The sequence below is a fragment of the Gymnoscopelus microlampas genome, assembly GCF_963454915.1.
Source record: "Gymnoscopelus microlampas genome assembly, chromosome: 21".
NCBI classification, from domain to species: domain Eukaryota; kingdom Metazoa; phylum Chordata; class Actinopteri; order Myctophiformes; family Myctophidae; genus Gymnoscopelus; species Gymnoscopelus microlampas.
The window spans coordinates 30,396,035-30,419,763 of NC_139958.1; positions in this window are offsets into that span (position 1 = coordinate 30,396,035).

The following is a 23,729-nucleotide window of genomic DNA, read 5'->3' on the forward strand; positions in this document are numbered from 1 at the left end:
TCTTCTCTGCCATATGGTTGAATGAGAAACTGAGGATTTTAAAGGGACAATGCAGCAGAAATGGAAAAAAAAAGATAAACGTTGTGTCTACTGCTTCTCTAAAAGATATTTTATTTTCTGAACTGCTTGCTAAACAGGGTCATAGTCACAGAATCCTATACTATCCTACTATAATCCTACTATCCTACTGTCCTACTTAGGAAACCTCCGTCTGTCTCTCCTCAACCATTGTTCTCTGGGTTGGCCAATAAATCTGAAATCTTGAGGGACAGAGTGTGCATTTTCCGGCAACGTTTCCTTTACTGCGACCGCGTTGCCGGCAGCTGCCGGCATAGTTTTACTGAGGTTAGGGTTAGGCATATTCTCTACAGTATACTGTATATAGGTAGCTGCCGCTGCCGTAAAATGCTCTCTCTGTTGGTGTGGGTAAGTTAAACTATGCCAAAACCTAACCCTAACCTCAGTAAAACTATGCCTTAGGAAACACCGCAGCGGCAAAGGAAATACCGCCGGAAAATGCACTCGCTCCTTCTGGAAACCATGTGCATTGACTGGCATACTTACGTTATGCTGTTATGTTATGTAAAGAACGAGGAAGCGGATATTTCCACTCTACACACATTTTTTCTGTTTATTAGCATGTGTATGTACTCACTCAGTTAAGACTGCTGTGGGTGGAAATGCCCTCATCCGCTTTTCTCCTCAGTGGGTTTAACAATCGATCTGACCTTGCAGACGGGTATTGACCATTGGCATACCTGTATGCAGTGAGTGGGGAAGCCGATTCTTCACTTTTCCCAAATGTACTGTAATCTGTTTATTAGCCTTTCTGTGAACTCTCACTCAATTAAGACTGTTGTGGGTGGAGACGGGGGAGTGACTCATGGGAAAAGTGCCAGGGTTAATTGATTGGTAGGTGTATTGGTCTAATTGTGCTCTCCGCTTCATAGTAGCATGCTGTACCTGGGTTCAGGGCTATATACAATCACAACGTGCACTTCACAGGCCCTTTATGGGATAGTACTCCCCACGACCAGTCCATGGGGTCTTTTATACAGTTATGTGGCCATTCCCCTGCATTTTTCTTCACAGTGGTTTGTACCTGTATATCGATTTGAACATGATTGAAGCTCATTTTCTAACTTATCCTAAATTTAAGCTGTTTATTAGCATTATTGCTACGGGCTACGGCGGAATCTGTAGTGGCAGTTGCAGTCCCAATCTCAAGTCTGCACATACATAGTTTGAGTGCATAAGTCCCTGACAATCCTGGAATGCACTATTGGACTTTCAAAGTCATTTACCTGCCCTTATGACTGAATTTCTACTTGGTATTTCAGACGATTAGTCCACATACTTTTGGCATTATTACCTGCCACGGTTTACCGCCTCATAAAGAAGTCCTCTAGGTCCCTCTAACCAGTCTCCAAGCTGCCACTGATATCAGATTTTTTTATAGACTCCACTCAGGTGATTTTTTTTTTAAATGAACAACAATCGTATGGCTTTTTCTTAGCGGATGTTTTTTGTTAACTATCTAAACGTATGTATCAGGTAGTTTTAATCCCAGCGAATGGCCTTAACCACTGAGGGTTTAAGAGTCAATCACATTATCCCACAGGACCTTTTCTCCCATGAAAGTTTAAAGGTGAACCCTTTAATGATATAGAGTTGAGGTGCACTGTTATAAACGTCTGTCACAATGGCTATACAGGAATATGTTGAAGATGAGGGGAAGATGGCAAAGGATGTGCTGGAAATATTAAAGACAAGGATAAAATATGAAAGGGCATATTCTCTTTATAAGCCCCACACCAATGCCCAAACTTTTATAAGACGTCATGATAGATAATGTCAAAGATCGGACTCCCCCCAAGGCATGTGTGTAATACGATGGAGACTTGGTGATATTTCTAAACTTGAGATGTATGTGGTATAACTGCTTTGACCATTACTGTGTGTGTGTGTGTGTGTGTGTGTGTGTGTGTGTGTGTGTGTGTGTGCGCGCGCGACAAAGGCACGGAGCAAACCTGTCTATAACCTAGAAAAGGGTTTGATATATTGATATATTATGATGGCAAAAACCTCCAAGTTAAAATATGCCTGGAGGGTGAAGACAGAAAGAAGAATTCATAGACGAGGGATGAGAGACGGAGAGAGAATGTCCTCCTGTCTCATACACAATATTTTACAGCCTATAGCTATGATCTTAACGGGTTGGTATGCTGCCTGCATAGTGAACGCTCAATGAACAATTGATCACCAAAGCAACGTAAAGTTTGGTTCTGCTTTGTGAAGGCAGCTCTTTGAATTCTAGTCACTGAGAATCTTTTGACTTCTTTTGTCTTTGGTCTCATCACGCACTTCTTTTTGGTGGTCGTTGTTTTTGGAGGGCTATGCATGAGACATGCAGTCACAGGACAAAGCAAAAGATAAAAACAAAAGGTAAACGACAAATATTCAAACAACATTAAAAGCTAGAGAAAATAAATGAGTGTTGAGGAGAGATTTAAAAACCCCAATAGACTGAGCAGTTCTAATGGGGAGGGGTACGCTGTTCCAGAGTGTGGGGCCAGCAGCAGCAAAGGCACGGTCACCCCTGGTTTTTAGTCTTGTTTTGGGAACGTCCAGGAGCGACTTGTCAGCGGACCTCAGAGCCCTAACTGGGGAGTAAGGTTAACAAGTTGAAAATATGGGCACCTTAATTATGAGGGCCATGGCAAGAGACCGGTGGATAAAAAGACAACGTTATGTCCCATTTTCTACACAATTGATTGATTGATTGATGTATTACTTTATTAACAAGTTTGTTAACAGTACAGGAGTAGAAGTACGAGAGTAGACTATCTGCTGACATCACCCCAGTGTGTCAAACAAGGCTAAACACACCCTTCCCCACAGCATTTAGGCAGCCATATAAATCACCACAACGTTTGGTACATTTATTGCTGCAGATATGAGACCCTACACTGTCGTGTAAAACGCAGGAACATGCTTAATGTAATTGAGCCTCTGTTCCTTCACAAGCCCATTAGAAACAGAATCGTTTATTTTGTTTGTAACTACTACATTTCATGTATAAGGAGCTGTTTTTTATACTGTATATTGCCAAGAAACCCCCCCCCAGGGGCAGGACCCCTGGAGGCCACATGTGGGCCCAGTGTGACTATTCCCATGTCAGACCCCTGAACAGTGTTTATGCCAAGTTTGGTGCAGATTGGAGCAGTGGTGCACCTGTGGAACTCACAGGGCCCCTGGGGGCCACACGTGGTCCCTGGTGTGGCTATTCTCTATTCTGAACAGTGTTGGTGCCCACCCACCGTCTAGGCAATTTGAATATGACTACACTTTTATTTTACTACACCATACTAGTCTCATACACGTGCGTGTGTGTGCGTGTGCGTGTGCGTGTGCGTGTGTGTGTGTGTGTGTGTGTGTGTGTGTGTGTGTGTGTGTGTGTGTGTGTGTGTGTGTGTGTGTGTGTGTGTGTGTGTGTGTGTGTGTGTGTGTGTGTGTGTGTGTGCGCGCGCGCACGTCTCTGTGTTTTCAGGTGAAAATTCATTGAATGGCATTAATCGGATTTGTGCATTTTGAATTCACTTTCCTACCAAAGACTTGAATTCCTTTCTAATGAACACATATCATTGAACTGAAATAACCAGATTTGAGAACCCCTAATGGTTTTCTCCACCCAAGTGTCTTCATGTCTTAAACTCTATGTGAGATGATGGATGAGACTATCAGGAAACATTCACAGTACAGCCTGCTCTCTCTCTCTCTCTCACACACACACACACACACACACACACACACACACACACACACACACACACACACACACACACACACACACACACACACGGGTTGTGGTTAATTGTTGCCTCATTAAGTTCCTTTTAAGTTCTGGGCACATGAGGGCAATGAAGGAATAAAGGGTAGGAACCATGACCTCCATTGCCGTGTGCGGAGAGGGAACATAAATGGAAAGGATTGCCAGATAAACGAATTAGAGGGAAAAGAGAGAGGAAATAGAGGGAGGTGTGAATGGGACAAGGAACTGGGTTGGCTGGGGATTTATGATGGGAGATGGTAATAGGTAGTGAAATAGAAATGGGTGCAAAGCAAAGCACACAGCGGGCTGGAGAGATTGCAGAGACAGACAGAGGGGCAGAAAGCTAAAGAAAAGGAGAGACAGACATCAAGGGAGCAGCAGAAGACAAACAAAGAGAGAGACAGACAGACGGAGGGAGGGAGAGAAAAAAGACAAACAGTGAAGGTGGATAGGGATTCAAGAAAGGTTGCTTGGAGGAAGAAAGAGAGAGATAGGGTTAGACAGGGGGAGAGAGAGAGGATCTGAAGTGTAACAGCTCACACAGGGAGCCCCTCTGGTGTGCTCAGTAACCCTATACCTCTGCAAAATAGGAAATAGACAAAAGTTTTGGAAATGAACGAAGTGCTGACTCCGCTGCCTCTGCAAGCTGAGAGGGGTCTTATTTTATTGTATTATTGAGCTGATTTCACAGAGAGACTGACAGAGATTTAAAGAAGGACCCGTTTAATGGACAATGACATGCTGTGCCCCCACTAACTGGCATTTAACCAAAATAAAACCTGATAATGCCAAGTAACTGCACCAAAAAATTGTGGCCGATCAACATACCAGAAACGTTTGAATGTGCAAATCTCAAGAATGGATCCAGAAGAATGTAGTAAAATAATGTCTTACATACTCTCTGCAGGATCAAGAAACTCACATCTTCATTTCAGACCAGCATTTCAGGCTGCGGTTGTACAGTCATGATTCACTAACGGGACATAAAAGTCTAAAAGGCCCGCTGGCAGTCCCAGCACCTCCTTCCACCCAACTGAAATTGGCCTTTGGATGGTCCTACAGGTACAGCCTTAGGGTTACCTAAATCAGTAAGGTTCATCCTGGAGATTTGTACAGAATGAGGTGTCATTGGAGGATTTTAAAGTGCACTGAAATAAAAATGTGTTACCCTCCCGGTGATATAAAAATATGTTTCAAACTTTCAAAAGCACGGACTGACTTTTTTCTTTAAAGTCCCTCTCTACTCAAAAACCTGTTTTTTCTTTTCTACAGTTGACTCTTCTTGGAGGCATGCCTCAATTGACTATACAGATTGTTATGTGTATAACTTCACACCAGAGTGACCTTTCCATATTGTCCCACTGGAGGTGGAGGGTTTCTCTGCACTTCCTCAAAATCCGAATAGCGGTTGTGTGATGTCACTAATCCCATGAATCTATCACGGTCCTAAATGCCACTTGCTGAAACCTGACATCACTTTACTTTGAGCCGCAGTGGTGGGCGGAGTGCGAGGTCTGGATATTAGCATATTTGTATATTCATAGCTCCAGAATTTCTCAATAACGGAGAAGATGTGCTTTCAGCTTATTTTCAGTTTTTTAAATGTATTTGTTGATCAAAGCAGAGTATTTTTACATGTCTGAAGGAAGATTTTCATAAGTCACTCATACACCAGTAGCAAAAAAGCACTGTAAACTTTTGCCCCTATATTGCTACGTGCAATATGCAATGGAATTGCCACTGCAAGGTAGTCAAGGACTTCAAATATCTTGGTGCCTGGACTGCTTCGACAGAACAGGAACTAAAGGAATGCCTTGCATGGAACGAGGAGAATGTGGAAATCTGAAATGGGAGATGACCTCAAGAGGCGGCTGTGCGCAGCTACAATGAAGTCAGCGCTCCTTTATGGGGCTGAGACATGGACACTCACAGTACAGCAGAAAGGGGCTCTGAATGAGGATGCTACGAATGGCACTTGGTGTCACATGGGCGGTCCAAAGAAACGTGTTCTCTTCAGGGGCCTCCCATGGGTCATAGACCAGGTCAGAGAGAGAAGGATGAGACTGGCTGGGCACTGTGTCAGGCACCCAGAACTGGTGGCCAGCAAACTGACACTGCAGGAGCCCAGGGGACAGCCAGGAAGGGAAAGAGGCGCACCACCTATGTAGACACACTGCTGCGCGACAGTGGAGCAAACAACGCCGCAGAGCTCAAGACCCTGATGTCAGACAGCAGGGTGTGGAGGACAGCGATTCAGGAGCCCCGAGTTGGTGTTGGCCAGTCCGCACTCTTGCATTGTGTGCAATGGAATGCATGTTTTGATTGTTGTCCCTGTTAGTCCTCATAGAGTGATATTGTTTTGTATTAATGGCATTTCAACAGCAACAGATAGCCATTAACCTCAATGTCCTCAAATGTGCACGTGATCCTTAATGGCTTGTGGTTTGGCTTAGCTAAATCAATTTGCATTCAACAACAACAAAAAAATGCATTTTGTAATTGGTGTCCTTTTGAGCACAAACACTTACTAGAGTGATGATGTTCCAGGGTCAAATTGACAACCACAGTAGAATTCAACAGCTTCAACAGTAATATATCACATGACAGGGCATGTGATTCACATTACATGTATAAGCTACAGTACAGTAACGATATGCTTCCGGATGGATCATATGGTCCTAGACCTAGATGTACTCTGGGAAAAGCCTGAAGTACTGTAGCTGTCGTCTTCTAAGCACTGGTGAGCCATATACCACTAGTTGGGTGCTTTTCATCCTGCTCAGTCAGAGGTCACTTGGTATTTTGGCGACTCGCCAAAGTGGGAGGAGAGGCACAGAAGGGGGTGTGTCATGTGCAATTTAGCAGCGCACTGCAATTATAGTGTCAACCAGGATTACAATTTGCATCATCTGCTTGGACCAAGTCGTCTGCACTTTGTCCGCTCTCATTTAGACCTCTCCAAAATCACACAAACCTGCTTTATGTTATGCCTGTCTGCTTCACTTTGATATGAATCCATCAAGCTACACAATGGTTAAATACTTGCATCCAATAAAAATGGTAAGGGTAAATGTTTCTCCTTAATAAAAGGCTCACTGATTGGTCAACTAGATTATTATTGCACATACTGCCATGTTGTTTGCCTCATTACCAGACATAATTGAACCATTTCTTACACCAATAAATGTTTCTCTCCAGACGTATTAACCGTCATTTGTTATTTCCTCCACTTAAGGTGCTCTTAGGGGTTTGAGGTTCTGTAGATTTGTTATTGACAACTCGGTACCTCCCATACAAGCACATCACTTTGCTCTTGGAAGAAATTACGTTTCAGAAGCTTTTCATCCATGACACTGTAGAAATGACTAGTAGGCTGTTGAGCTGAGCACTGTGCACTGTCCTTAGAGAAGGTAATGAAAAAGGATCATTTGATCGGTCATGATTGAATCCACCTGCAACACACCCACTGATATATTCAGCGTAACCAAACCCATCTCACCCATAGTTATAATATATCTAGAGGACGGACTGCCCCGCCCCCACCTATTCATTTCAATGAAAGTTGCTCACCAGTGCATGAAGCACCGGGAAGAACACTCTACTTCTGCATTTTTCTTGATTCGAGCACCAAACTTTAGTGATCAAAATGCGGAAGACTTGAGCAGGCGCATTAGGGTTTCAAACGGTAGAAGCATGCGCAGTAGCGTTTTAAATGCGGAATTATTAGAATCCCAGATTTGACGGGACTGTTCTACCGTGGTTCTGGTGGCTTGATCTCACCTCTGCACTGCAAGTACTCCACCCTTCTCTGGTTCTGAAAATACCAAACTAGAGAGGTGCACTCAGTGGAGCGTGAATCTCCGCCAGGAGGCACGCACCAATAATAACACTTGCACTGTCTGACCAGGTTTGATGTTACTGAACTCTCTCTCCCTCTCTCTGCTGTCCGGTGAACATGCATGCATGCGTGTGTCATAGGTGTGCAGGTATGATGCAGCTTTTGTGTGATGTGATGTGGGCTAAAACTGAACGGTGCATGTCGCTCTCCCGTTCATGTGCACATGCATGCATGTGATGTCTGCGTCAGTTGCACATGCACGCATGTGCATTTATCTGTGTGTGTGTGTGTGTGTGTGTGTGTCCCTCTCTCTCTCTATCTCCCTCTATCTTTGTCGGTGTCCAGTGTGTATGCACACATGCATTGTCATCATAGGGATTTGTGTGATCAGTGATAGCTGACTAATCTGAAGTGTTTACATAATGTTAAAAACGAGCTACAGTTAGTAGTAGATCCAATATGTCGGATGGATATAGCTTGCACACGATTGGCTAGTTGCACCTCATAGCCTTGCAGACACATATCCCATAACCTGGTGGGGTTTGAGGTTATGAATTCACAAAAATAACATAGTTGTCAGTGACCGAAGTGAAAAATATTCAAGGATTTAGTTCCTTGGCCTGATGGCAGCACTGCTGCCATCAGGCCAAGGAACTAAATCCTTGAATATTCCGCAGCACGGACGATAAAGTTGATGCTGATCTGTGTAGTAGTTTGCGAGATTCCCTGCAGACAGGCTCACACACACACACACACACACACACACACACACACACACACACACACACACACACACACACACACACACACACACACACACACACACACACACACACTGCAAACAAACAAAAAGCTCATGATAATGTCAGGAATAGGGATAACATGTTAGCCACAGCATTCCAATATCTCTATGCTTCCATGGGAATCATTTTATACTAGAGGTTACAGACATGCATGCATGTGCACGTCAACGGGAGAGCGACACTGTTCAGTTTTAACCCACATCACATCACACAAAAGCTGCCATCGTACCCCGCACACCTATGAGACACGGCACGCATGCAAGCACTTGCACCGGACAGAGAGAGAGAGAGGCAGAGAGAGCGAGAGACGGAGTTCAGTAACATCAAACTTCTCAGACAGTAGAAGTGTTATTATTGGGGCCTGCCTCCTGGCGGAGATTTGCGCTCCACTGAGTGCAGAAGCCCCCCTCTGTTGTGTCTGACAGTAGTTCATGTTGAAAATCTCCATACCGTATATGTTAATTTGACACAATTTCTGTTTTCTGACATCAGTGCATGTTTAAAGTCTAATCTCCTATGTATGTGTATTTGGTTTATGTTGCATCTGAGATCAGTGCATGACATGTTGATCTCCATATACTGTATGTGCATTTGACTCCATACAAGTGCATCTGATGGAGGCTATATTATGTGCATTTGACTCGATAAACAGTATGTGCATATAACCGGGGGCCCCTGGGGGCCGCGGTGGTCCACCGACCGACCGACTGTCCCACCCACCCATTAGGCAATTTTAATATAGGATTAGGTTAGACTCTAACCGTTAGAGTGTGTGTGCACATGTTTTGCAAGGCTGGTATATGTAGTGTGAAAGACAGCTGTGTGTGTGTGTGTGTGTGTGTGTGTGTGTGTGTGTGTGTGTGTGTGTGTGTGTGTGTGTGTGTGTGTGTGTGTGTGTGTGTGTACGCAGTATGAGTTTATGACGTATGAAGGACAGTTGTATGTGCGTATGTGCATGCGATCGCACAGTATGAGTATATGAAGTATGAAGGACTGTGTGTGCGTGTGTGTGTGTGTGTGTGTGTGTGTGTGTGTGTGTGTGTGTGTGTGTGAAGGACAGCTCCTCGCTGTCGAGTGGATAAGCCACCACATAATCCACCATCAGAGGACCCTATGGAGATTTAGACATCTATCCTATAATACTTGAGAGTGGATGAGACCAATCATCTCTTTACAACACTGGTCACCTAAATGTCACCTTACAACAGTGACATGCTGTATAATGACAATATTCTGTGTTGTTGTTTTTTCTTCATGTGAGGAGAAAGATTCACTTGTACATCGTTTTTCTAACCACTGGCTTAGATATAGAGTGCCATTGAAGATTTCCATGCATTCAGGCTTAATCTACAAAGTAATCACCGTAACAAGATAAAGTGTTGTCAAATGACTAAGTGTATTCACTTAGCATTTCGGCTATTCATCTTTATTTGACATTTGGACACGCCGGTGATACTTTCCACATAACTTTGTTTACATTCACAGCACGTATACCAATGATTGGTTAGCCCTCTGATGATAAACAATGTGATCAACCATTGCAGCAGAGTTGCAGTACAAAATTAAGTGCACCAGCTTTTTCAAAAGGTAATCAATGTTTCATTCTATGTCATCAAAATGTCTTCTGCTTAGTGCAGAGAGACCTGAAAGAGGAGAGATGACTTGCAGCGCAGGTCATGAGTTTGATTGTAGATTGCAATTGGATATGTGCCTATGTGCAATAACTGGCTGATTAAGTGTGTATATAATATACATTTGCTCAATTTAAAAGGAACATAGAACTTATCACAGGTTAAAGGACTAGGAAAACTATCACAGGTTAAAGGACTAGAAAGGAAAGACTACCTTGAGGAGATGACAAAGAAACAATGAAAAACCAGCACCGGACAGTATATAAGATCACAAATAGTCTAATCTGTTGACTTCTGAAAAAGAACAGGAGGCAAGCTGGGTAGAACACATCTAACCTTAACAATACTAATTCTATAGCTAAAACAAATCATACTAACGGACGGTGCCTACATTTTACTGAATGTAATACATTATGCCACCCCAAACCCATGCCTAAACGTCACTTCACCCATTTTCAACCTTATCTACATATAATTGCTTCTCACTAATGCTCATTATAAGATAAGATGGCACCATTTCTGTCTACTGACTCTACCTCTCTGTGGTGGGCTGTGGACAGTTCTGGACAGCCTTTGTCTACCTGGAAAGTTAGCATGCTAGAATAGAAGCCTTTGTTCTTGTATAAAAAGAAATAGAGGAAAAGCTCTTATTTGAAATGACCACTGATGCTGTCATTGGTAGACATATTTAATTAATGAAATCACACCAAACCCATGCCTAAACTCAAGACAATTATATACCATCCCTGAATGTTATGCTGGAATTCCATCCTTTATAAGGTGGCCATCTAGTGATTACCGAGAACACCACAGAGAGGTCCTCAACAGTGAGCGCCCAATTAATAGTGCAGAAGCTGCTTCAATTGACCTCGACATCAGCACTGAGGAACCCAGGAAGAAATCATCAGCATCAAATCATTCAAAAAGACTAAATCCTATATGAGGCGGGGAGGTCATTCTACAGCTTGGGAGCCAGGAGGGAGAAGATCTACGTCACTTGGAGCGTTGGCCAGGTGGTCGTGGGGAAGGGAGGGACAGACATGAGGTGTTTGCTGATCAAAAGTGTACAAAATTACATATAACGTGTAGTACAGTATGTAATGCTCATGCGCACATGAGACTAGGCATTTGGCGATGATAAAATAATGTTTGGGACTAATAGAAACAAATATCCGTTTCTGCAGGCAGACAGACTGGCTAATTTAACTTGATGATCCTGCAGATGTTGTAAAGTGCAGACCCACAAGACCAGGTGATATCTGCAATGTGTGCCTTGAAGGACAGCTGGCTGTCCAGGACCACACTCCTCTTCTCGGCAGTTTGAGCAGGAGTCACCAGGGTGGTGTTGACAGAAATTGAAATGCCCTGCAGAGACAAGACTTTCCATGGAAGAAGAGAAGCTCTGTTTTGTCTGTGTTGAGCTTGAGGTGGTGGGGAGACATTCACTGTGAGATGTCAGCCAGGAAAACGCAGCGATGCACTCTTCAACACGTGTGACGGAGGGAGGGAAGGCGATAACATAGAGATCTTGTAAGCAGAAATGACAGAACCAAAATATCTGGTGTAAAGGGAAATAAAATGAGCTCCAGACACACAGACAGACCCTCTTCTAGAGGGCTAGACTCCTGCAGAGCCAATCGGTAAAAAGGAGGGAGCCAAGTACAGGCACCTGGGGGACTCCGGTCAAGAGGGGGAATGAAAGCCTTTCCATGAAGCCTGGTAGGAGGGGAAACACTTGAGTGCTGTCTCAGTGATACCAAGGTCAGAAAGGGTGTCCAGGAGGAATGGGAGGCAGCCTATGGGCTGCATTGACTGTGATGAGTGTTGTTTCTGACTGGTTGGTATCTGGTTAGAAACAAGTTGTTCCAAAAGGTTTGGAAGGAAAGGAGTGATATACCAGTCTGTTGTTCTTGACTTCGGAGGGTTCAAGAGTCGGTCAGACCTTGTATTGGACAGCGATTGCCACTTGTATTTCAGAATGAACTTTTTCCAAAAAAGTGGAGGGGAGCGTTAATTAATTAAATTTAATTTGGTGATCTGAATGATTTGCTAGCTCAGGGGAAACTGGGATATCATATTGGCCAGTCAGGCCTTACAGAAGCTTTTTCTTTTTCTTTAAGTGGTGCCCAAATTGTAAGTTTCTGTTGCCTCTGTTGATGTACGTTGAAATTGGGCTCACTGCAGGTAATCAGGAATGATTCAGGGATGACACAGACCCCACTGACACATTTGGCACACAGCGGTTCAGTTTTCACTTCAGGCTTCCAAAGTTATCTCTTGAATCTTAAACTACAGGACATAAATTAATGACAAGAGGCAACAGAGAAGTAAACATATGAAAGTCTGCCCCCCCCCCCCTCTCTCTCTCTCTCTCTCTCTCTCTCTCTCTCTCTCTCTCTCTCTCTCTCTCTCTCTCTCTCTCTCTCTCTCTCTCGCAGGCACTCTCACACGCACACATGTAAACAAATGCTCCAAGTGTGCAGTATCGTTTTGGCTCACTGAGTAACTCTATCAACAGTCAGACTCATGTTGTCTTGGCTGGCAATGAGCCAATCACAAGTGCCGTCTGCTTTAGGGTAGTTGGAACATTAGAGGCACATATTAGCATAGAGTAGCATCACATTTCCACATTTCCAAACATATTTATCTTAGCATTAGATCAGCATGGTACAATTAGACATTTAAGAATGAGATATTTTGAAGCTGAAAGTGATAATAACATGGCCAAAGAAATGTATATGCTATGTTTAAAGATTTCATTGAGGCGTAATACTACCAACCATGTGCACAAGCCGACCATCATGTTTTGCTCTGCCTTCAACATCATGTTGTCAGTCTAAGCTCCCCCTAAAACCTTAGGCTCTTCCCAAGATCCAACACACCTTGAACCCTGGCTGCTGTATAGTCTGTTTGGAGCATGCTAAACGGATTGTGAGATCTGCTTGTTTTGAATCCTACTTTTGTACTGGTAGTGATACTCAAGTACTGAATTTCCCTCAGGATCAATAAGGTTATCTATCTATCTAGCTAGCTAGCTAGCTAGCTAGTCTATAATCTATCTTATCAACATCATCATTAGCATTCACACTGGGAAACTGAGAAGTTTGTGTTCAGATATTGAAGCAATAGAAGAGGAAGTGCTAGAGCTCAGCTAAATAATTTAACACAATATTTCAGATGTCATTGTTAACTATTCATTAACATTAGCCCCTTGCTTGTTATTATGGACAATCAGTTAACAAAATTAATTCACAGATGAGATATTGACTTAATTAAGAACAATCGCAGGCCTGTAAATTAAGTAGTTTTGTATTTCCGCACAATCCTGTTGAAACAAGACTAGGTCAAAACCAAGTATATGGCTAGAATGTGAATGAAATGCTGGAGAGCTTTTAATTTGATGGGACTGGGGCTTCATCCAAACTTATCACACTCGCTATGCTATCAATAACAATACGAAAAAGAGCCGCCACATTCTTTCCCCAGAAATGTGTATGTTCCAGACTGTAAGAAAATAAATGTGTTGATGAATCTCTCTCTCTCTCTCTCTCTCTCTCTCTCTCTCTCTCTCTCTCTCTCTCTCTCTCTCTCTCTCGCTCTCTCTCTCTCTCTCTCTCTCTCTCTCTCTCTCTCTCTCTCTCTCTCTCTGCACAAGAGCACTTTAATTGTTTGAGCTTGAACATATAACCTATGTCTGCTTGTCTGCTTGTCTCCTTGATCAAAATATGCACAGCCACAGTAAAGTCTTCGGTGTTTAATTAGCTCAGATACTCGTGGGCATCTTTGTCTCTCACACACACACACACACACACACACACACACACACACACACACACACACACACACACACACACACACACACACACACACAATCTCTCTCTCACACACACTCACTCACTCACTCACTCACTCACTCACTCACTCACTATGTCTCTCTCTCTCTCTCTGTTGCTCACTGTCCAGAGGCAATATGCAATTACACCTATATATCCAAAGCGATGACAATAATTGTTTTGGGATTGCGTGCTATTATGAAAGAAATGGGGGGGGGGGGGGGGGGGGGGGGGGGGTTGGGGCTGTATAATAGAGTATCCTGACTACACGCTCTTCAGTCAATCACTCCCAGAAAACCACACAGTGCCAGGTAGCCAGATGTTTGAGGAGTAAGAAAAAGCCTTACTGTGCAAAGTGCTTTTGGTATGGAGTTAACTCCAATAATCTGTGAAGATTGCACATTGGAGGAGTAATGTTATGCACGCTTTGTGTGTACTGTGTAAAAGCACACTTGATAAACATTCCATAGAGGAAATTCATCATAATACACCTGATCATAGTAGTGATTGGTGACCCCAACTGCTGCGATCATTGAAAATGCTTGCTTTTTCTTTTCTTTTTCTATTCCCCATTTCATAGGAAAGTAGAGAATCAGAGCTGCAAAGGTATGTATCAATAGCATTGATTGACAAAACTGTTTTGGAAATACACCTGAGAAGCTTCAAAGTATTGACGTGGATTTCACACTTTATCACTCGTATACGTTCCTTCAGTCTGAAACTTTTAAAACAGCTGCTCTCCCTATAGTTCTAGAACAAGAATGGTAGGCTAATGCGATTTAACAAAAGATGTTTTGCCTAATCTCTGGCTAGCCAGACCCCTATCCCAGAATTCACTGAATACCTGGAGCTCAAGGTGAGGAAAAAATATCCCTTTTGTTTGAGCTGGAGGCAGGCAAATTTGGTGTGACCATATGAGTGAGGGGAAACATTGATGTGGCTTCATGTGTGTTATGACTGAAAGACAGACAGACAGACCTTTATATGACCTTTATTCTGCCTGCCTGTCTGTCTGTCAGTCTATTATATCAGCCTCCTGACAAATTTCTCCATGGTAAGGTGTTTGTTATTGATTACTTATGGGCCAATATCATCAACTTCCTCTTTTCTTTATGGAACATGTTGCGATGATAGAAGGTTTCGACTTGTGACAGAACTCTGTCTCGAGATACTGTGCAGCAGACAGGTCTGTGCATAGACAAGCAGACTGCGCTCGTATATGACAGGCGCTCTATGCGTAAATGGAAACGGCTTCTTTGCATCAGACTAATATGATTGAAGCACCGCAGGCTGTACAACTGTGTTTTATTTATAGGCTAGCGACATATTACAATCTTCTAGCAAACCAGGGACCACCGGAGTCACAGACTTTGGTAAATCACCAATCCCGTTAACTAGCAACAGATATGAAAATTGACAAATTAAACTACTCATAGGTTGCAATACACACTCACTGCCCTAAATTGACAGGCTAAACACTGGTCTCTACCGTCTTCATACACATTCATTGTCAAGCTCTTTTCAACTCTCTGTGTTACGACAGCTCAAACTGAGTTGAATGTGTGTGGGCATCAAGACTTGTACAGTAATATGTTTTTTTTGGCATACTAAGATATAATCAGTATAAGTATTTAATGGTCGTGTTGCCAGGGCTGAACGAATGTGTTCAGACAATTGCTGTAGAAACAGTTCCCTGAAGATGAAAGAGAGTTTATGTTCGCCCAAATGCATGTGGTTGACCAATTTGGATGGCTTAGCCTGTCTGGGACCGGGCAGAGGCAGTAGGCATTGATTCAGTTAACCCAACCTTTTATTCAGTTCAGTTTTGGATGGGATACGCTAGCCCCTGCCTAAATGTGCATGAGTGAGTGTGTGCGTGTTTTGTGTGACGTCACTGACGTGTGATTTTTGGAGAAAATCTGGAGATGTGAGAAGTGAGGAAAATTTAGTTAGGCAGAAATAAATGGGCGTAGCCTATTTTGTGTCATAATCCAGGGAAATGGGGGTTGGGTGCTGCGGAAAAGGTTCGCTTCGCAGAGTGGTGAGGGCGGGGTGCTGCCGACCCATTTTGCCACCGCTTTACCGCCACTTCAGCAGCCCCAGGACAATATTTTGCCGCTGTTACTTGCAATAGCAAAACCTTTTTTAATTGTTTGCCCCGCAGAGCTTGGTGTCAGGCCGGGCCTGCATCTGTCTCTATAGTATAAGTGACACAGACAGTCAACTCTCTTTTAGATTGCATTTGTTGGTGGAAATGTGAGAAATGTTCTATTCTTACGATACTACAGGTATGGCTGAACTATTTATACATTAGTATAACATTAGCATTTGGTTCTTTGCATTACCATACCAATACCATATTAGTCAATAACTTCAGATTAGCATACTCATATGGTTCCTAGTGTCAATATTAGCATTCTGATCATATCTATCTCTGTTATCCTCTTCTGTGGCTCATGACAGTTTAGCGATTAGCATGAAGCTAACGTCAGCGTGAGATTAGCATTTCAGGGACTATGGTTTCCTGGTCTGCATCAATATTAACATTGTCCTGATCCTGCCAGGGGCATCTGTGGGATAGATGAAAATGCACATTAGCTGGTGTAATAAGCATCTGCTTGAGATGAGTCAGAGGTATTGATTAAAGCTTCTTTGATGTTTAGAACAGAGAATGGACCATCACTCAGTATCTTGGGGTTGAGTTTTTGCATAAGGGTGCATTTAAATTACTTTATCTGCGTCCACAAAATACAATTGTTATGTACATGAGATTCTTTATGTAAATCAAATAGGTTTGACAATACTCATTTACATAGTCTTTGAGACATTCTCTTATATAGGCTAAGTCTGGGAACCCACCAAAAAATAGAAAAAGTGCTCCTCGGAGCACTGGTCTCCGCCAGGTCAGGTAGGTTATTGTGGCCTCCTGGTGGCGCTATATTAGGCCAATGTGAAAAGGGTGCCATTTCTTCTTAGGCCTTTCACGGCAATCGGACACTGCATTCATGATTTGAGGCATTTTGTTCCAAAAATGTGTTTTGCTAAATTAGACCTGTGGTTTAGACCAAAACTAACCAATTAGACCAAAACGAACCAATCCTGCAAACTTTGGAAGCCAATCTTAGCCAAGTAAAGCAAAGCAAAGCATAGTCTCGGCCATATCTTTCGGCCTGGTGGAGACAAAAATAAAGCAGCACCTGGCCACAGTGGGATATCTGGTCAATGCATTTCAATGAGAATAAGAGCGGAAATGTGATCTTTTTTCACCCTGAGCGGGAAAAAAATCTGCACGTGAGAACGGCTGAATTCATTAACATGGAGTGGAAGAAAATGTGTGTCTGTGCACTTATGCTTGCGCGCCTGGTGGGTTTCAAGCGTAAGACTTTTTTATTAACACTACTGTCAAAAGCCTTGTTTTGTAAAATGAATCCATCTTTATTTACCTTTACTTTGTAACCAAATACTCTCCAGGACCTCTACGGATATGAAAAGACATACAGTAGGCCACAATATTATCTGAGTCCACAAAATCAAATTGCAAAATTGCACAAGATTGGATCATTATGTAGGTTTAACATCAAATAAGGACCTATAATGATACAAAAAGCGTTTTGTCAACCAAAGTGGTATGGCCTCATATTACAGCAGAGATGGACAGAATATTGGTAGTTGGCTTCTGTAAACCTCCAACAAGTTTGTGAGCAAGCTTGTGAACATAGCCACGGCTGCCAAATTCCAGGAACATCAGCCATGAGCCAAACCAAAGACTGTACTGTATATACTTATTTATTTGATGTTTGGTTCATTTGACACAAAATGTTTGTGCAATACAAAATGAAATGGAAAGTTTTAATGAAATCGGCAAAGGTTTATATTTTCTCTTCTCTTCATTTTCCAAAGTAAAAAGGGAACAAAAAAACACAGACACACACACACACACACACACACACACACACACACACACACACACACACACACACACACACACACACACACACACACACACACACACACACACACACACACACACACACACACACACACACACACACACACACACACACACACACACACACCCTGCACAAACTCAAAGATCTCTTCACTGAGGTGAGTCAACAGCCTGGGCTTTCATCATGCATACACTTTTAGTGATATCAGTCATGCACCTCATTTCAAGTACTCCTATTAGGCTCTGCTTTTGGCAGTAGAAATGTAATCTTACATCAGCTTTTTTCCCCCTACACAGCCAATCTCTATGAATCAGTTCCTTGCTCTAAGTCACATTTAAATTTGCCAAGACTTGAAAGGAAAATGGCCTGATAATATACATAGGACATTTAATATATAACCTAATGCACACTTGATAATAGCCTAATGACACCTTGACCTTTGTTATCAGGACGGACACACACACACACACACACACACACACACACACACACACACACACACACACACACACACACACACACACACACACACACACACACACACACACACACACACACACATTTACACACACACAGCCTAAATGGGAGAAGAAAACTGCTGCTCAATACTTCAATATTTGTAACATCATTGTGAATTATTATGCCATGGTCATTTGAACTCATAATGAATAGTGGCTGTAGTTTCTGAGCTGTTTGTTTGGTGGTTCATTCGTGGCAGACATAATGCCTTCCTGCATGTATTAATGGAATTATAACAAACCTGACTTGACAGTGGCTCCTGACTTCAGCTTTTTATTCGAACGACCCCTCTTAAGTCCCTTTCAATGTAAATAGAACTGAGGAAGTGGGTCGCTGATCTCATTTTTCTCTGCCCCTCCCTCTCCCTAGTCCTCTATTCTCCAGCACCAGATATCTCAGCACACAGATATCTGAACTTCTGAAGACACTCTTATTATCAAAGAGATTCAAAATGCCTTCTGCTGTATTTCGTCTCCCTTTCTCATCTGCTGGTGGTAGCTTTTCGGAAAATGTGGAATTATACAATTTAATTGATTATTTATGCATTTGCTTACAGTTACTTTCAAGTCCTTTCAATTTCATACAGGTAAATAGACCTTTATTATATCCAGAGGGAAATTCAGTTGTCATAGCAGAGACGGTAATACTATCATCCACATCGTTTATCACCATACGTGAAGATCTCTCGTGTTGCGTTCAGAGGACTACAGTAAACTTGACCACAGCGTGATGGAGATGTCTTAGTACTTTCCTCAAAGCCCAATTTCTCTTTTTTTTGTGGAGGATTTTATCTGCGAAGCAACCTACGCCTCCCAACAGATTTTTACTCTGATATAGCCCTTTAATTCTGCCAGATAACTTTCAATAGCCAGTAACCATTGTGAAATCAACATTGGAATGCTCAGATTTCAAGCTCGCCAACCTGAAAAGGCTGCTCTCTGCATCATTGTATGCAGAAGACACACACAAATCAAACTAATCAATTAGTCAACCAATTCCTATGGCTATTATGCAACCGAGAATGTATTTAGGACAGCCCAAGTATTATGCATATGCATGATGTGGTGTTGTGAGTTCTGAGTTTCATATACTTTGGCTCAAGTGTTTATTATGCTGCATGTATTGCCATGCCCCACAAGGCTGTGTGCTGTTGGCCGTGACTAAATGACAGACTCTAGGAAACACACAGCGGTAAAGGAGGCTACAGGAAACAAGGCGAGAGGAGGGGCAGAGGAGAGGAGATGGGGAATGGAAAGGGGAACGGCGTAGAAAAGAGGACAGAAGAGAACAGGAAAAGAAACCGAGAGATAGGGAAGGTATACAGTACCAGAGAGAACTGAGAAGACAAGTGAAGAAGTAAGACCAGAAAGTGAAGAAAGAGAATGAAGAATAAAAGGAGACCTGAGATACGATTCTGCAAATGTCTAGTCATATATGCCATGTCATATCAGTTTACTGAAAAAAACATATGTTGCTATATCAGTGGTGCTCAAACATTTTCATGTCAAGGAAATGTATTTGGTCGCAGACCCCCATCTCAAAATATTTTGTTCCAGGGACCCCCAGAAGCAAGGATTTGAGTTAGCCTACAAATGTTCGCTTTAAAAATATATTCAAAGATTTTCACAAATGTTCACGATTTTTCAAAAATAGCAGATCTACAAGAGTGCTGTGCTATGAGCTTGTAGATCTGCTATTTTTCAATAGCCAAAGCAATCTAAAATGATACTTTCCCGGTCTTAATGGGTTAATCAGCCCTCCATCTGGACTGTGTGCCACTGCTTTCCTCTGGGCGGCACGGCTGCAAACAGCTGCATTGTTCTTCAGAATCTGGTCTCTGTAATCTGGGGCAGTGGTCCAATGGGGGCTTGACACAGACTGCCTGTCTCTGAGATGGCAGTAAAGCAAAGAAGTAGGGGACTCTATCGTACTTTAAATGCTGATCAGGCAGCAGATTTAAACGAAAACACAGTGTGTCACTTGGCTTCTCTTTTGGTGGAATCTTTGATTACATGGAATTCCTGTTTTCTCTGTTTCGCTGTCTCTCTGTGTCTCTCTCTCTTTCTCTCTCTCTCCCTCTCTGTCTCTCTCTCTCCCTCTCTGTCTTTCTCTCTCCCGCTCTGTCTCTCTCTCTCTGCCCTCCCCTTTTCTTTCTGTTGTTCTCTCATTCTCTGTGCATCCCCCTGCTACTTCCCTCATCTGTCTGTCATACCGTATTGTCAGGCATGGTGCAATCTCACCACACAAAGACTGGCAACAGAGTCAAAGTTAACTCCTGAAGTTTGTCTGAAATCAGGTCCATCTGTCTGTCGACCAGGCGGGGGGGCAGACTGGCACGCACGCCGAGATGGACATAGAATGCTGAAATCTTAAATGGGTTTTCACTGCCCTCTTCCACAGTTTGGGTTGGTTAGGCCCATAACTTGCGTGTCGGTCGATACAGAGTACCTATCCGATACCAGTGTGTGATTTAAAAAAAAAAATTCAAAGTAGGGTCCAGGGACTCTTGATTCCTTGAGAGGGTTCCAAATGGACCCTTACAGGTCTGTAACTCTGAAAGTGTACAAATGGAACCCAAGGGTCCATTTGTTTCCATTTGTACACTCTCATATTTATGGGTGTCCTTGCAATTAAAAGGTTTGAGAACCACTGATCTAGGAATAAATAAAATTCCCATTATTAATTGTAAAAAGTACATCTAAAAATGTGTGAAATAATAATAAATAGTACAGTACGAGTATAAAACAGTAGTGCAACATCTACTGAAGCAGTCAAAATGCAAAAATAACTGATTACTGTAATTGACATCATCATCTGATAAATAATGTGGTATCGGAATGGCATAGACTGGGATACTCGTCAATACCCATACTAGAATTTTAGGCAGTATCGGCAGCTTTTCTGATACTGGTATCGGAACAACTCTAAAAATGAGAACATTATTGAACTTGGGAAAGCCTTAGCAGCTATCGGACAGCATCTATCTAATTTTAGGAGGAGGAGCGGCTGAGTTTGTCACTAAGGGTGCGTTCGGATATAAGGCACTGAGCGCACTGGTCCAATACAAACCGATACGCGAGTGCGCTCCCGGTGCGCATATCCGCACCCCAAATGAGAATTGCTGGTGTATCTTAAGTCAGTCCCCCTCAAGGCCAGGTTTGAGATAATTTCATTAGCTTGTTAACTCTCTGACATCGTCGCTGAGGCAAATTTGTAGGTTTTAACCATATATCACGAGTCAATATTTAATCTTTGCAAGAGAGTTGTACTGGCAGTGCTGAAGGAGTCTCAAGACCATATTAAAGGATAGTTCATCCAAAAGATTACTTTTTTTCTATCGATTAGTCACCCCATGGAGACTTGAATTCATGGATATTTTTTTGTTTTTGTCACATTCCTAAGCCAATAATTTGATGACCAGCGGTCTGGTAGGAGACAGAAAGGAGACTCTTGTCTCCTACCGGAACCGCTGCCGGTCATCAAATTATTGGCATGCGACAAAAACAAAAAAGGTTCCATGAATTCAAGTCTCCATGGGGTGACTAATCGATAGAAAAAAAGTCATTTTGGGGGTGAACTATCCCTTTAAGTGCATCTATTGACTTACAAACTAAACACACCGTCTCTCTCTCGCACACACACACACACACACACACACACACACACACACACACACACACACACACACACACACACACACACACACACACACACACTCACACTGTCTGTCTGTCTGTCTGTCTGTCTGTCTGTCTGTCTGTCTGTCTGTCTGTCTGTCTGTCTGTCTGTCTGTCTGTCTGTCTGTCTGTCTGTGTCTCTCTCTCTCTCGATCACACAAAGATGTTGCAACTTGCCATCGTTGGAAGTTCATAAAAAAAGAAGAAGCATTGCTGTGTTCATAGTGCATACCGTAGCAAACGGTTCAATACCATGTGGGGGAATTATTCATTCATCACATTGAAGGCAGGGGTAATATCCAAACTCTTAGTTCCTCGCAGTATCACGCAAAGCTGTCTTGGCTAGGAGGGAAGTCCATTAGTTCATTGATCTACTCATCCATGGCAATCTATACATTTGTCTGTTGCTCCATTTACTGACAAGGGGGGTAGTCAGCTGTTTATTTGGAAGTGTAAGCATAGGTTCGTTTAGCTCACTCATAAAATCAATTAATTTTAATTGAAATCATCTTGACAGGAAGAAAAATAAATGAACGATGCTGATAATAGAGCAACCTTGACTGGAATCTCATGGACAATAGCCAGGAAATGGTACGGAAGTTCATTTGAATTTTAATTGTTAGTTTGATTTGATTTCGGTAAAATAAATACGAGTAAACACAAACACTTGAACGCATGAAAACGTAATAAAACACTTGTTTCCAATGTGGTCCTGCAAAGGACCTCAGTTTGTTTTTATTGACAGTTTGAAAATGTCTATAGTGAAGGGAATTATTGATGCTAAGTTTCCAGAGGTTGTGTTTGCCAAACGGGCAAATCTCTTACATATCACAGCTTCTACATTGTAAACCTCCAGGGAATTCTGGCTTGTTCAGCCAAACGTCAAGGAAATGAAGCTGGGGAGGTGGAAAGAGAATAATGAATGATAAACAAGGTGTAATTGGGTGGACTTGTTTTGATTGCCTATCACTGATGCACTCACTGAAATTTACTTAAACTGCAAAGTGGACACCGAACAAGAGTTTATTTTGTGTGTGTGTGTGTCATGAGACGGATTGAAACCTTAATGTTTTTGTCTTGCAGTGTTTATTATTTTTATTTTTTAATCATATTTTTGTTGTTTTTAGGCCTAGAACTGCGAAAGGGTTAGTATTAATTATCACCTGGGAACAATAAGGTATGGCTCATCTATTCAGCAACCTACAGCATGAGACCATTTTGAATAACCTAACTCAGTCCAGAGGGGTTCACACAAAATGTAAATAAACTAAGAAACTGAAGAAACAGCCTGGTCATTGTGTCAGCCCAACACAACCGCTGAAGTCCCTGCATCAGCAAATCCAGCACGCTATAGTATTAATATGTTTGCAATCTGACGAAAGAAAAGGGGGAAAAATACTAAGCAGGTCCAGTAAAACAGCTTAGTGTTTGAATACCTGATGTGAGTTGTTGGAGTTGTTGGCAACTGAACTGCATAATTAAGGGGCATGAATAAAGCTATTGGAAACCACTCCAGTATTTCCAGAGCCCGACCTTGGCAGAGTTGCACTGCCAAAGTTGCATAGCAGTGGATTGATTGATCAGAAAGGCAAGTGATTTTGTTTTTACCTTATTCTTAATTTGTTCTATCTTTCTTTGTTCGTTTG